The sequence below is a fragment of the Macaca fascicularis genome, chromosome 2 (genome assembly GCF_037993035.2).
Source record: "Macaca fascicularis isolate 582-1 chromosome 2, T2T-MFA8v1.1".
In the NCBI taxonomy this organism is placed as follows: Eukaryota; Metazoa; Chordata; class Mammalia; order Primates; family Cercopithecidae; genus Macaca; species Macaca fascicularis.
In genome coordinates, this window is record NC_088376.1 from 149,477,100 (window position 1) to 149,489,529 (window position 12,430).

The 12,430-nt window shown below is 50.0% G+C and overlaps 1 protein-coding gene across 3 annotated transcripts in view; it reads left to right on the plus strand.

The window, feature by feature from the left end:
- Positions 1-12,430, plus strand: part of HRH1 (histamine receptor H1) — a 130,305-nt gene that overhangs the window by 23,606 nt on the left and 94,269 nt on the right. Inside the window, exon 1 of one of the 3 annotated variants that reach the window (XM_065539507.2) lies at positions 6,178-7,713. The exons of the other annotated variants lie outside the window; for them this stretch is intronic. The gene's annotated coding sequence lies outside the window, so the exon portion shown is untranslated. Of the gene's footprint in view, positions 1-6,177; positions 7,714-12,430 lie in introns of those variants that run through there. 3 annotated transcript variants of the gene reach the window in all.

Consider the following 12,430-nt stretch of genomic DNA (forward strand, 5'->3'; position numbering starts at 1 on the left):
TTTTGTGGAATCTCCATATTAGGACCTAAGGACTATGCCCCTTTCTGCCAATTCATCTTTTCCCCACCCCCAGGATAACTAGATTTGAGCAAGTTTCTCAGCTGGAATCTTGCCTCAGTTGTCTTTTTAATAAAGTGCCAGGCACTGTCCTAACTTGGATCATCTCTCTTAACTCCCATAACAATGCTATGAGGTAGTTATATTATTCCTATTATTCAGATAGGAAAACAAGGTTTCTCATTGTCATCAGTTTAATGGTTTCATATTTTAGACTAAATTATCGCTCTCTAACCTATTTGGGTTTTGAAGAAAGATAAAAGTCTAAATTAATTTTCCTTCTCACATACTTAACCAATGGTCCTCATCCTGTTTCCCTCCCTGTTTATTAAATCTTTCTTCCTTTCCTTCCCACCTTTCTTTCCTACGTCACCTGCAGCAGCACTAAATTACAATATATCTTTGGAGGCAGAGCCACCAAATCACACTCAACTCCAGGGAACACCATTTGCACAGTTCTGTATCTTGGGCCTCAGGGCATGTAACCTGGAAACCCAGTCATTGACAGCAGATCTCTTTCTGAGCTGTCTGTTCTGAACTGTTGAACCGTCAGCTGATTCTAATAGTTGACTATCAGACAGGGCCATGGCAAAAAACAGAGGGCACATCCCAACTGGGTAATTGAGAAAGGTTTTGATAAAGAGCCTGTTACCTTGTATAGACTTTGTGGTCCGGGGAACTAACATGGGATAGTGCAGTACCCTAGGGTATCGATGTGAAGAGGAGAGTTGTTTCTGCCTCCAAGTTTGGAGGGGCAAGAGAAGGGAATAAACACTCAATGTCATTCTCCTCCTGCCCTACCTGTGGCCAAACCCAATCAGAAGTGGGTAGACAGCAAGAGAGCCTTTGATGTGGTTCATGGGCACAGAGCACAGGAGGAGGACTGGGGATCTGTGCCATGCTGGTTTGATGATTGTTTGTATAAGTTGTATTTTAATAGCTAACAAAGGCATCTGCTTCCCTTCTTTTTCCATTTCTTTCAAACTTTTCCAGGCAATTTTCACTTGGTTTGCTATTTCAAGAGTGTTCCTTTTATTTGCTTGCTAGCTTTTCTTTGTTCCTGGAGAGAATCACTAATCATCATTAAATAAGTACATCCTGCTGCCCCTTGCCCTTGGCCCAGGTGAGGCACAATTCCACCACCAGCCCACACCTGTGGTCTGGAGAGTCTGTGGAGGTGATTGTTGATCCCAGGCTCATATTGGAAGCCTGGTTTTCTTTCCTCTGTCCTTGGCGTCTGGCTGCTTGAGTGGTGGGGCCACCCTGATGAGCCTAACATGGGCCTCTGGTAGGGTCTGCATTCATAACACAGCGCCTGGCACTTCATGGCACTCACAGACCTTTGAATGGAACGGCTTTCCAGGCATCTTGAAAGTGGTAAGAAACACTGGGCAAGGATAAGTTATTTTCCCTGTTGTATCAGGAGCTCAGTAAATATTTTTCAGTTGTTTATTGATTGATTCTCACAGCACTGGGTTTCACCAAGCCTTGAAAACCTCCATTAACAAGTCAGGAACTCAAGATGGAGTTTTCTCCCACTGGTCTCTCCTGTAGGTGGCGGTGGGAAGGGCTGATAAATAGCACTCCTCTGCCCAGCCTGAGCTCTGTACCAATAGAGAATGAAGACAAAAGGCAAGACCAGGCAGCCGGAGAACAAAATGTCATGGTTATTACTAATCAGAGTGACAGTGGAGTGTGTGGGCTTGTAAACGCTGAAGGCCAGGATGGGCTGAGTTGCCCACTCAGGTACAGGCAGTGCTGGGCTCTGCAGGAGGTGGCCCCTCCCTGTCCTTCCTGGGAGAGAGTGGAAAGGACGCATGCTCCCTGCAGGCACACTGGCTCCCAAAAGAAGGGGCTGAGTTATACTTAACCTATTTCATCTCTCAGATTCATTCATAGATATGGTCACCATGCAGGGAACCAGGGGAGGAGCCAATGAGGAGCTGGAGAGAAACCTGGGTTATAAGGTGATGATGCTCCCATCGAGTGGCAGGATATATGAGGAATGGGCAAGAAGCATTTTCCTCTCCTTGGTGGGCGAGTGCGGGCTAGGGTGTTGGGGTGATCCAGAGGTCCCTAGCACCTGCTATTATCTGGACCAGCAGGGTACGGGAGAAATAGAGTCCCTGACCTTTCTGACCCTCCTGTCCTGATGACTGATGAACTACTATCTGTTGAGAAAGCACTCCAGGGCTTTCCATCTGTGATGTCACCCAGTCCTCAACAGCTCTACGAGATGCACATTCATGTGCCCGTTTTATAGATGAGACAACTGAGGCTAGAGCCAGGGAGTAACTTATGCTAGAGTGTGACTGGGGAGACCAGGAACGAGGCTACTGCCGTCATCCAGATGGGAGAGGAGAGCCACTTGGACTGGCAGTGGCCAAGGAGAGAAACAGATAGATTGAGATGGGTGTGGAGTCCATGTGTAGGACTGGACAGGTGGCTGTGTATGGTGAGGCTGGATGGGCTGTTATGAGGAGGCAGAGTTAAAGCAGTGTCTTGGGTAATTTGTGGTTATTCTTGGGTTTTGTTTTGTTTTGTTTTTTGTAAAATAGATGTGACCCTCCTAGGCAAAGATTATTCAAAGAATTAAGAATTCCACAGGCACCACCACATCTGCACATCTTAGTGGAGCTGAAGCTGCTGCTCACTTGCTCTTAATTGGAAGTGCTAGCTGGAGCATGCTTAGGGGGAATTAAAACGTGCAGACCTGGAAGAGGTCTAGTTGGGAAGGAGATCCTGAGACAGCCTCCCCCACTGCCTTCTTGCCCTTCTGATCACCTTAGAGGTGGTCACTGCTGCATCCCGCTGCACCGCCGTGTTTCCCGAGCTCCTCCCCACTGTGCATCTCCCCATCCCAGCCTCAACGTAGGCCTCCTCCTCCTTCTGCACCCCCAACACAGGCTTCTCTATCTCCAGGCAGCCCCCTCCTATCCCCAGAGGTCCCTTTCCCAGGGACAGATCTGACTGTTTCACTTTCCTGCTCAAAATCCAGTGACATCCTCTGCAGCCATTAAGTAGAAGGAAAGCTGAATTGTACCATCTGGAAAGATGACCATGATAAATGCATTGGACAAGAGCAAGTGGCAGAATGACCTGGCCAGTCTCAGAAGGCAGAGCACAGTGGTCAAAACACGAGCTTGGAGGCTACAATGAGACTGAACCCAAGCTCTACCACTTAGTCACTGTATGACCAGGAGCAAGTTCTGAATTTCTCTGTGCCTCAACTTCCTCATCTGTGAAATGGGAATGATAATAGTCCTCACCCCTATAAAGTTAATATATCAAATGTGCTAGTCCAGTGCTGCTCCTAGCAGCATCCAATAAACACTAGTTATTACATTAGCATATAAGTACATGTGAACACATATAATCATAGGTCACATTGATGCCTATGATTATATGTGTTCTCATGTATTTATATATACCTCTCTCTCTTTTCACCTCATTCTTCAGGACTCAGAGGTATTCTCTTCCAGGAAGTCTTCCCTGAACACCCCCCACCCCTAAGGCTGAATTAGGATCCTTCTCTGGCCTTACAGCATCCCCAGACTCACATCTTCCATACATGTCCTTATTGTCACCATCGGTCCCCCCGTGGCTGTGAGCAGTTTGAGGACATAGGCTGTAACTGATTTCCCTCCATATCCTTGGTATCCATCGATGTGTGAGGAACATAGTGCACCCTCTGGAGATACTTGTTGAATGAATGAATGAATGAATGAGCAGGACTTTGAAACATGAGGGATCAATGGGTAAAGACGTGGAGGGAAGACAGCCAGGTATAGGGGATGGCCTGAGCCAAGGCACACAGGTAGAAAGGGATGCTCCAGAAGGAGCACACAGCCGGGGCTGGCCATGCCTTAGAGAGTGACAGAGAGGTTAACAGGAAGTAATTAAGATGCTCAAGGTGGGCAGGGGCCAAAGGAATGTTCTGTGTAAAGCAGGGAAAGGAGATGTGATAGGGTGGGCATGAAGAAGGAAGGGATGGATTGAGGGACAGTGTTGCTTCTTTCATTTAAATCCTTATCCCCCAGGCTGGGTTAGATGCTTCCATGACACCGTGCACTCATCAGGATGTAAAATAAATACCTGGTTTACCTGTATCTACCACCAGGCTGGAAACTCCTCGAGAGATGGAAATTGAAGGTGTTTTTTTTTGTTTTGTTTTGTTTTTTTAAAAATCTTGTACACAAAGATAAACTATTTCCTCTTGCATGCCTACTTTTTCTCTGCCACGTAGGGCTACAGATGTAGATGGTGTTGAGCATTGTGATAACTGGATATTAATAGAAGTTACTCCAGTTCTTGCGGGAATAGAAAATTTATAGCTTCTCCAATTCAATGGAACCCATTCTGTCAACCCTACTTCCTTTACTGAGTCCTTGAATCAGCTGGAAACAGAAACAGCAGTGCAGTTCACTCCCGGGTCAGATGCAGACGCAGGCCTTTTGAGCAGTGACCCGCCGAAGAACAAGTTCTCACTGAATTTCTTGGTGCTGAACTGAATGAACTTGAACTGCTTGCCACACCCAACAGGGAAGGGTCCCAGCAGCAAGGTGCAGGAAAGTAAAACAGGAGTTGGAGTCTGTTCATGGTGATCATGTGCTGTGCGGTGGGGATGCTGGGACAGACAGCTGCTGCCCTTACAGGTGACAGAAGTGAAGAAGACAGCTGCTAGGCCAGTAACAACAAAGCAGGATGTGACATTCTCATATGAGAAAGCACAGTGCTAAGAGTCTCAGAGAGGCTAAGTGACTCGCCTAAAGTCACACAGCTTATAAGTAGCAAAGTTGAAATGGAGATCCTTGACTCCTTTACACTGTGCCACAAAGCCCATCAAGGTATGATGCTAGCTGCCTGAAACATTTGGGGCAATAGCCCAGCATTTTGTAATCCTCCTCATTCTCTGCTTGTTATCTCACATTGCAATCATCCGTTAATTCCCTCCACCTGTAAATGTCAAAAGTGCCTATTTCTAGGTACCTGGCATATATCCTTTTTCCTGAGTTCCAGGCTGGATAACAGGAATGAGTCCCAAAACTAATCCTTGAGTTTCTGATATTGAGTGCTCCCTCATACCCGGAGATTTAGGGGTTTTTTATGCACATGCAAGAAGAGAAGAAAAAGCAAATGAACGATTAGCTCTGTAGATTGAAGTACAAATTTTGAGGAAGTTTCAGGGATTTGAACATTCAAGGTTTGGAACTGACATTGGGCCGGGTTGCCCCATCAGTGCCAAGAATCGTTACGGTGACCTCACTGTGCCAGCTCTGAATACAGAGGGCTTTCTCTGCATTGGTCACTAGGAGAAACCTCTCTCCGGAATCAAGCATTTTTCTGATGAATGCGTTTTACTTCCTTTCATCCCAGACACAGAGCTGTGTGTCTATCTGTGCACTAAATGTTACTTTGAAAACACTGCAATTTGGAGCTGATCTCGGCTTCTGTGCTTATTAGTTTGTAATATTGCCCTCCCAAGTTTTCTTGGCATCGCTTAACACGGAGAAAGGGAATAATGGTGTATATTGAGCGTCTCCTGTGTGTTGGGCTTTGTGCTGAGAACTTTATATTTGTCGCTTCCTTTGCTCCCCTAAACAACCTTGTGAGGTCAGGACTATGATGATCTGCATCTTGGCCCTAATCAGGACCCATAGGCTCTCTGCACCCTGGGCCCTCCACACTGGGCAACCAGCCCTTCCCAGACACATCTTGTGCATCCTCATCACTGCTCACATATGCTCCCACCTTCTCAGCCCGCACAAACCCCATGGCACCATTGAGTTGTAGACTTAAAACAAGTGAATTCTGGGGTATTTTTAAATTGTGATAAAATATACGTAACAACATGAGTGAGTGCTAAAATATGTGAATTTTTACCCCATGAAGCTACTGAAAAAGAAAGACAAGAAGGGGAGAAATGCTCTTCCCAAGTTCCCCTGTTCATGCACATACCAAATAACTCTCCTCTCTTCTCCACTCCACCATTCATTCAACAACATCTATTGAGCACCTCCGGTGTATGAGGTGCTTCTCTAGGCACATGGGATTCCTGCAGAACAGAAGGGACAAGCATTCCTGCCCTGGTGAGGCCTACATTCTACTTTCTGGCTTCTCCAGGCCTGCGACATCTGCTGTCCCCTGGATTCTCTAGGCCTGTGATATCTGCTATGCCCTGGATTCTCTAGGCCTGTGACATCTGCTGCCCCCTGGCTTCTCTAGGCCTGTGACATCCGCTGTCCCCTGCATTCTCCAGGCCCATGACATCTGCTGTCCCCTGGCTTCTCCAGGCCCACAACATCTGCTGTCCCCTGGATTCTCCAGGCCTGTGACATCTGCTGCCCCCTGGCTTCTCCAGGCCCGTGACATCTGCTGTCCCCTGCATTCTCCAGGCCCATGACATCTACTGTCCCCTGGCTTCTCCAGGCCCACAACATCTGCTGTCACCTGGATTGTCCAGGCTGTGATATCTGCTGCCCCCTGGATTCTCCAGGCCTGTGACATCTGCTGTCCCTTGGATTCTCTAGTCCCATGACATCTGCTGTCCCCTGGATTCTCCAGGCCCATGACATCTGCTGTCCCCTGGATTTGCCACACTATGACATCTGCTGCCCCCTGGCTTCTCCAGGCCCGTGACATCTGCCGTCCCCTGGATTCTCCAGGCCCGTGACATCCGCCGTCCCCTGGATTCTCCCGGCCGGTGACGTCCGCTGTCCCCTGGATTCTCCAGGCCCGTGACGTCCGCTGTCCCCTGGATTCTCCAGGCCCGTGACGTCCGCTGTCCCCTGGATTCTCCAGGCCCGTGACGTCCGCTGTCCCCTGGATTCTCCAGGCCCGTGACGTCTGCTGTCCCCTGGATTCTCCCGGCCCGTGACGTCTGCTGTCCCCTAGCTTCTCCAGGCCCATGATGTCTGCTGTCCCCTGGCTTCTCCCGGCCCGTGATGTCTGCTGTCCGCCGGTTCTCCACGCCCGTGACGTCTGCTGTCCGCCGGTTCTCCACGCCCGTGATGTCTGCTGTCCCTGGATTCTCCAGGCCCGTGACATCTGCTGTCCTCCGATTTTCCAGGCCCGTGACATCTGCTGTCTCCCGATTTTCCAGGCCCATGACATCTGCTGTCCCCTGGATTCTCCAGGCCCGTGACATCTGCTGTTCTTGGATTATCCAGGCCCGTGACATCTGTCCCTTGGATTCTCCCAGCCCATGACATCTGCTGTCCCCTGGATTCTCCTGGCCCATGACATCCGCTGTCCCTGGATTCTCTAGGCCCGTGACATCCGCTGTCCCCTGGCTTCTCCAGGCCCGTGACATCTGCTGTCCCTGGATTCTCCAGGCCCATAACATCTGCTGTCCCCTGGCTTCTCCAGGCCCTTGACATCTGCTGTCCCCTGGCTTCTCCAGGCCCATGACATCTGCTGTCCCCTGGCTTCTCCAGGCCCTTGACATCTGCTGTCCCCTGGATTCTCCCGGCCTGTGACATCTGCTGTCCCCACATTCTCCAGGCCCATGACATCTGCTGTCCCCTGGATTCTCCCGGCCTGTGACATCTGTCTCCGGATTCTCCAGGCCCGTGACATCTGCTGTCCCCGGATTCTCCAGGCCTGTGACATCTGCTGTCCCCGGATTCTCCAGGCCTGTGACATCTGTAGTTCATGGTTTGTTCAGCCTCATGGTTTTTGATTTCTGCCCCTGAGCCCAATCAGCTGTTACCTCCCTGTATGTTTCACATTCAGCCTCCTAAGAGGGAATTTGTTTAGTTCAGTCAGCCAGTATGCACTTCGCTGGAAATGTTGCCGTAGGCTGCCTGTCAGTAGCCTGTGAATGACTGTGTTTGGGCAGGTGCTCATGGGCGGTCCAGTCCTCAGTAACGGGGTCATGATATCACGTGCTCAGCTCTCCTCAGAGGGAGACTTGGAGCCCAGCAGGCCTTGCCCATTCACTTGACAAGTATTTATCAACAGTTAATATTTTCTCTACCCAATAGGTGTCAGGGATTGTTCTGGGTGCTGAGATACAAAGATGAACAAGGAGGGAGAGCCTGCCTTCTTAGGGCTTCCATTTCAGCAGAGGGACATGCAGGAGAGGAATCAAGGTGTGAGGAGAAATGCAGTGGTAAAGATGAGCAAACAGCATGTAGAAGAATGGGAGGGGTCCTTCTATGTAGGGTGGGATGGGCGACGTTCGAGTCAAGGGAGGATTGAAGCATGCATGCCCGTATCTCAGGGGAAAGCATTCTGGGCAAAGGGGACAGCAAGGCCCGGCTAGAAGGAGTTTGGAATGTTCCAGAAAGAGTGAGGAGACCAGAGGGGCTGGGTGCAGTGAGTGAGGGTGAGTGCAGGAGATGGGGTCAGAGGTCACAGGGCCAGACATGGAGGGCATTGTCGGCCACTAGGAGGACTTGGCTCTTATTCAGAAGACACTGAGAGCCTCAGGGTTCTCAGCCTGCAAGGATACAATGGGATGTGTGGACGCACAGAGGAAGCGGGGGACCCTACCGGAGGCCAGTGCTGTCCAAGCCAGGATGGCAGGGGCCTAGGCCAGGGTACAATGTGGAGGCGGTGAGAAACCAAGAGCTTCCAGGTCTGTTTCAAAGGCATGACTGAGCATAAGGGACATCTCTCTGATGCACTTGCCCCCAGTCACCCCGGTGGACGCAGGCACTCCTGCCGCACGGTGCCACAGTGGGTTGCCTCATCTATAACATGAGCGTAATCATTGTGTCTGCATCCTGGGGCGGCAGTGAGCATGCAGGGCCCTAGCAGGACTCCTGGCACAAAGCGGACACACAATGATGAGAGGTGCTCTTGCTTGTGAGGAACTCTGGGACTGGGGGTGCAGGCTGTATGTAAAGAACTCCTCTAATATGCGGTGTGCCCCATGGATTTGGGCCACCCCCTAGCCATACCCCATCCAGGAACCCAGGAGTGAGCTCTCTCTGGTTGGAAATGAAGGGAGAGACCCGTTTACTGAGCTCCAACCAGGAGCCTGGGGTTTTCTCCAACTTATTTAAATCCCCACAGCCCCGCAGAGCAATGGGACTTCCAGTCCCATTTTGTAGAACATGGAGGAATGCAGGGATTTACCCACAGGCCTGCAGGAAGGAGCTGAGCTCAGGCCTGAACAACTGACCCCTAGCCACAGGGCAGGGTGGTGTAGCGATTAGAAGCCTGGGCTTGAGGTCTGCAGGAATCTAAGTTTGAATCATGGCTCTGCCACTGATTGTCTGTGTGACTCTGAGCACGTCCCTTCTCTCTGTGCCTCAGTCTCCTCATCTGTGGAATAGGATCATACTGGGCTCCTCGCCTGGTGGGGGTGAGGAGTAAGGGAGGTGATGGATGTAGCGTCAGACATAACCCATATGTGGGTGCTTAACGGATAGGAGCTCCCGTCCCTCACCCCCAGGCCTATGTCTCAGGCTCCTGCATGGCATCCCTGCCAGCAGTTTGAAGTAGACGCCTCATTGCCAGCTGCTGTCATGGAAACGAAGAGATGGGGGAAGTAGGAGAGGCCTGGAGGAGTGAGGAGGGGCCATCATTCCATCGCTCACACCCCAGCCCACCTTATCCAGCTCACTATAACAGGGAGGGCTCAGAGCACAGAGTGGGGGTGGGAAGACAAAGTAATGGAAGGGACAAAGGCTGGTTGGGGCCTTTGTTCCTACAGGGAGTGTGGGGTAGGGAGCACCCCCTATGAGGCTTGGGCAGGCTGAAGCCCGGCTGTGACTCATTCTAGAAATCCTCGTCCATTGGCTCTTCTTTCTGCACTCTTCAAGAGGCAATACATTCTATTTCCCTTTGATAAAGCTCCCCATCCCATCTCCATCAAGACGAAGCTGATGAGCCTTCCGGCTACTTTTGTGATTCAGTATTCACGTGAGTTGCTGTCTTGCAGACAAGAACTGTTTGGGGTTTGGACCCGGTCTTCCTCTTCCTCATCCAGGTGTCCTTCAATAACTAGATCCGCTTTTGACACCTCATCCTTAGAAAAGGGTCCCATGCCCTTTCTCCATGCCCCAGCCCTCTGGGACCCCATCCCGCAACTCTTACTGTCTCCTCCTCCCCACAGTGTGCAACCCTTGTTAGGCCCGCCTCCCTCACTAGGAATGCAGATTCCAGCTTTACAGGCCCCAGAACTCAACAGAAGGGTGGCTTGGAGCAGCCCAGAGCTGAGTTGGAATCCCTGCTCTGCCACCACGAACGAGCTGTGTGACAGGTGAATGACCCCTCTGAGTCTCAGTGTTTTGATCTGTTCAAGGGGTTGAACACTGGAGCTGCTTTTCATGAGTTAGCCCAGGCCAAGCTCCTGCAGACTGTAGTATCATGATTGTCATTTCATGCCTTTTTAAAACTCAGGAACAAAGAAGGAAGCAGAAAAGCAAACTGCAAACATGCTTTGTTTATAAAATTAAGTCATTTCTCTTAGAGATGGAAAGAGGCTGCTGAACTCTTCCCTTGGAGATGTCGCCAGCTTTGGATAAGCTTGCCACACATTTATTTGTGCACCTACTGTGTGCCACACCCCACACTGGGCAGTGGGAAGATAAATGGGGACAAAGCATGCTCCGTGCTTTTGAACCTGCAGCCTGGTGGGGAAGGCAGACCCGTAACAGGCAGTGTAGGCGAGGAGCCCACTATGATCCTATTCCACAGATAAGGAGATCAAGGCACAGAGAGGGGAAGGGACATCTCAGAGTCACACAGCCAGTCAGTGGCAGAGCCAGAATTCAAGGTAAGTATCATAGTCAGATGAACACAAGGGTTATGAGCACACAGAAGTTGGCAGGGAGCACTTATCTCAGCCCGAAGACCCTGGGAAAGTCCCCTGGAGGAGGAGGTATGCCAGGAACATTTCAAAGAGGAATAGGATTTAATTCAGTTAAGTAAGGTGAGAAGGGCTTTCAGGCAGGAGGTATCGCTGAGAAGAGTACAGTGGTCTGAAAAAGGATGGTGTGTGCAGGAGGCCGTGAGGAGATAGGTTAAAGTCAAGCATGAAGTGAAGGTTAAGGGCAGGGTTGTGGGAGATGAACAAACTAGAGATATAAGCAGGGTCATATTGTTGGAGGACCTTTCATAGTTAGGGATTGCCTACCTCCCTGTCTTTTTCTAACCTAGAATCTCTTCATCGAAATGAGTCTACTTAAGGGACACCAGAAGACCAAAAGGAGTTGCAGGGTTTTAGGGTTTTTTCTTGTTTTTTCTTTTTTTTTTTTTCTGAGACAGAGTCTCACTCTGTTGCCCAGGCTGCAGTGCAGTGGCGTGATCTCAGCTCAGTGTAACCTCCCACACCCGGGTTCAAGCAATTCTCGTGCCTCAGCCCCCCAAGTAGCCAGGACTACAGGCGTGCACTACCACACCTGGCTAATGTTGTACTTTTAGTAGGGACAGGGTTTCACCATGTTGGCCAGGCTGGTCTCAAACTCCTGACCTCAAGTGATCCACCTACCTTGGCCTCCCAAAGTGCTGGGATTACGGGCATAAGCTATGGTGCCTGGCCAGGGTTGCAGGGTTTTGACTGCCCATTCATTCTCTGGGATCTTGCTCATCATGCAGTGGCCCCCGCTGCACCAATGTGACTCAGGAGCTTTCTTTAAGAAATGCAGAGTCCCAGGCTCCACCCTGGACCTGCAGAATCAGAATCTACATTATAACAAGCTCCTGCCTTACAGACTGAAATGCACTGGGCTAACCCATGCAATGCCAAGAAGCATTGAGACATCTGCCTCTGGCATCCTGGCAACGATGAACTTCTCACTCTTCAAGCAGTCCAGGACCCCTGAATAACCATGTGTCATTGGTCTTAGAGGACTAGGAAGGGACTCCCTCAACTCTGGGACTGCTCTCAAAAGATGTCTGAACCCTTTTATTACCTCCCTGGGTTCCTTGGTGACACGTGTCCCTATCTCTGTTGTCTCATCGGAAGCAGGATGAAGTAGGATATCTAAACTCAACTTGCTTGCTTACTCAGTAAGGGGAAAACATTTTTCTCTGTTCCGTGTTATGGTCTCCAGAGAAAATATATTTGCGCAGGGGATTTTGTAGGTGCTATTTGGCTGCTTCTATGAGCTGATTTATCTTCAAGAACAGGGCACCTAGACCTTGTGTGGTATCACTTGTGTCACAGCCTATGTTTGTTCATTTGTGTTCTCTTGAGAAAGGGAAAATGATGACACAATCTCCAAAGACCTTGTAAACCAGGCCAAGTGTTTTGGATTTCTGCCAGGGCACCAGAGAACAAGTGAAGAATTCTGAGGAAGGGAGTGTCAGGTTCAATGTTGTTTATTTAGACACCACTCTGCCAGCAATGAGGGAGTGGCCATGAGAGTCTGGAGATCTCAGGGTGGAGGTGCAGGGGCCCAAGTGGGAAAGATAAGGC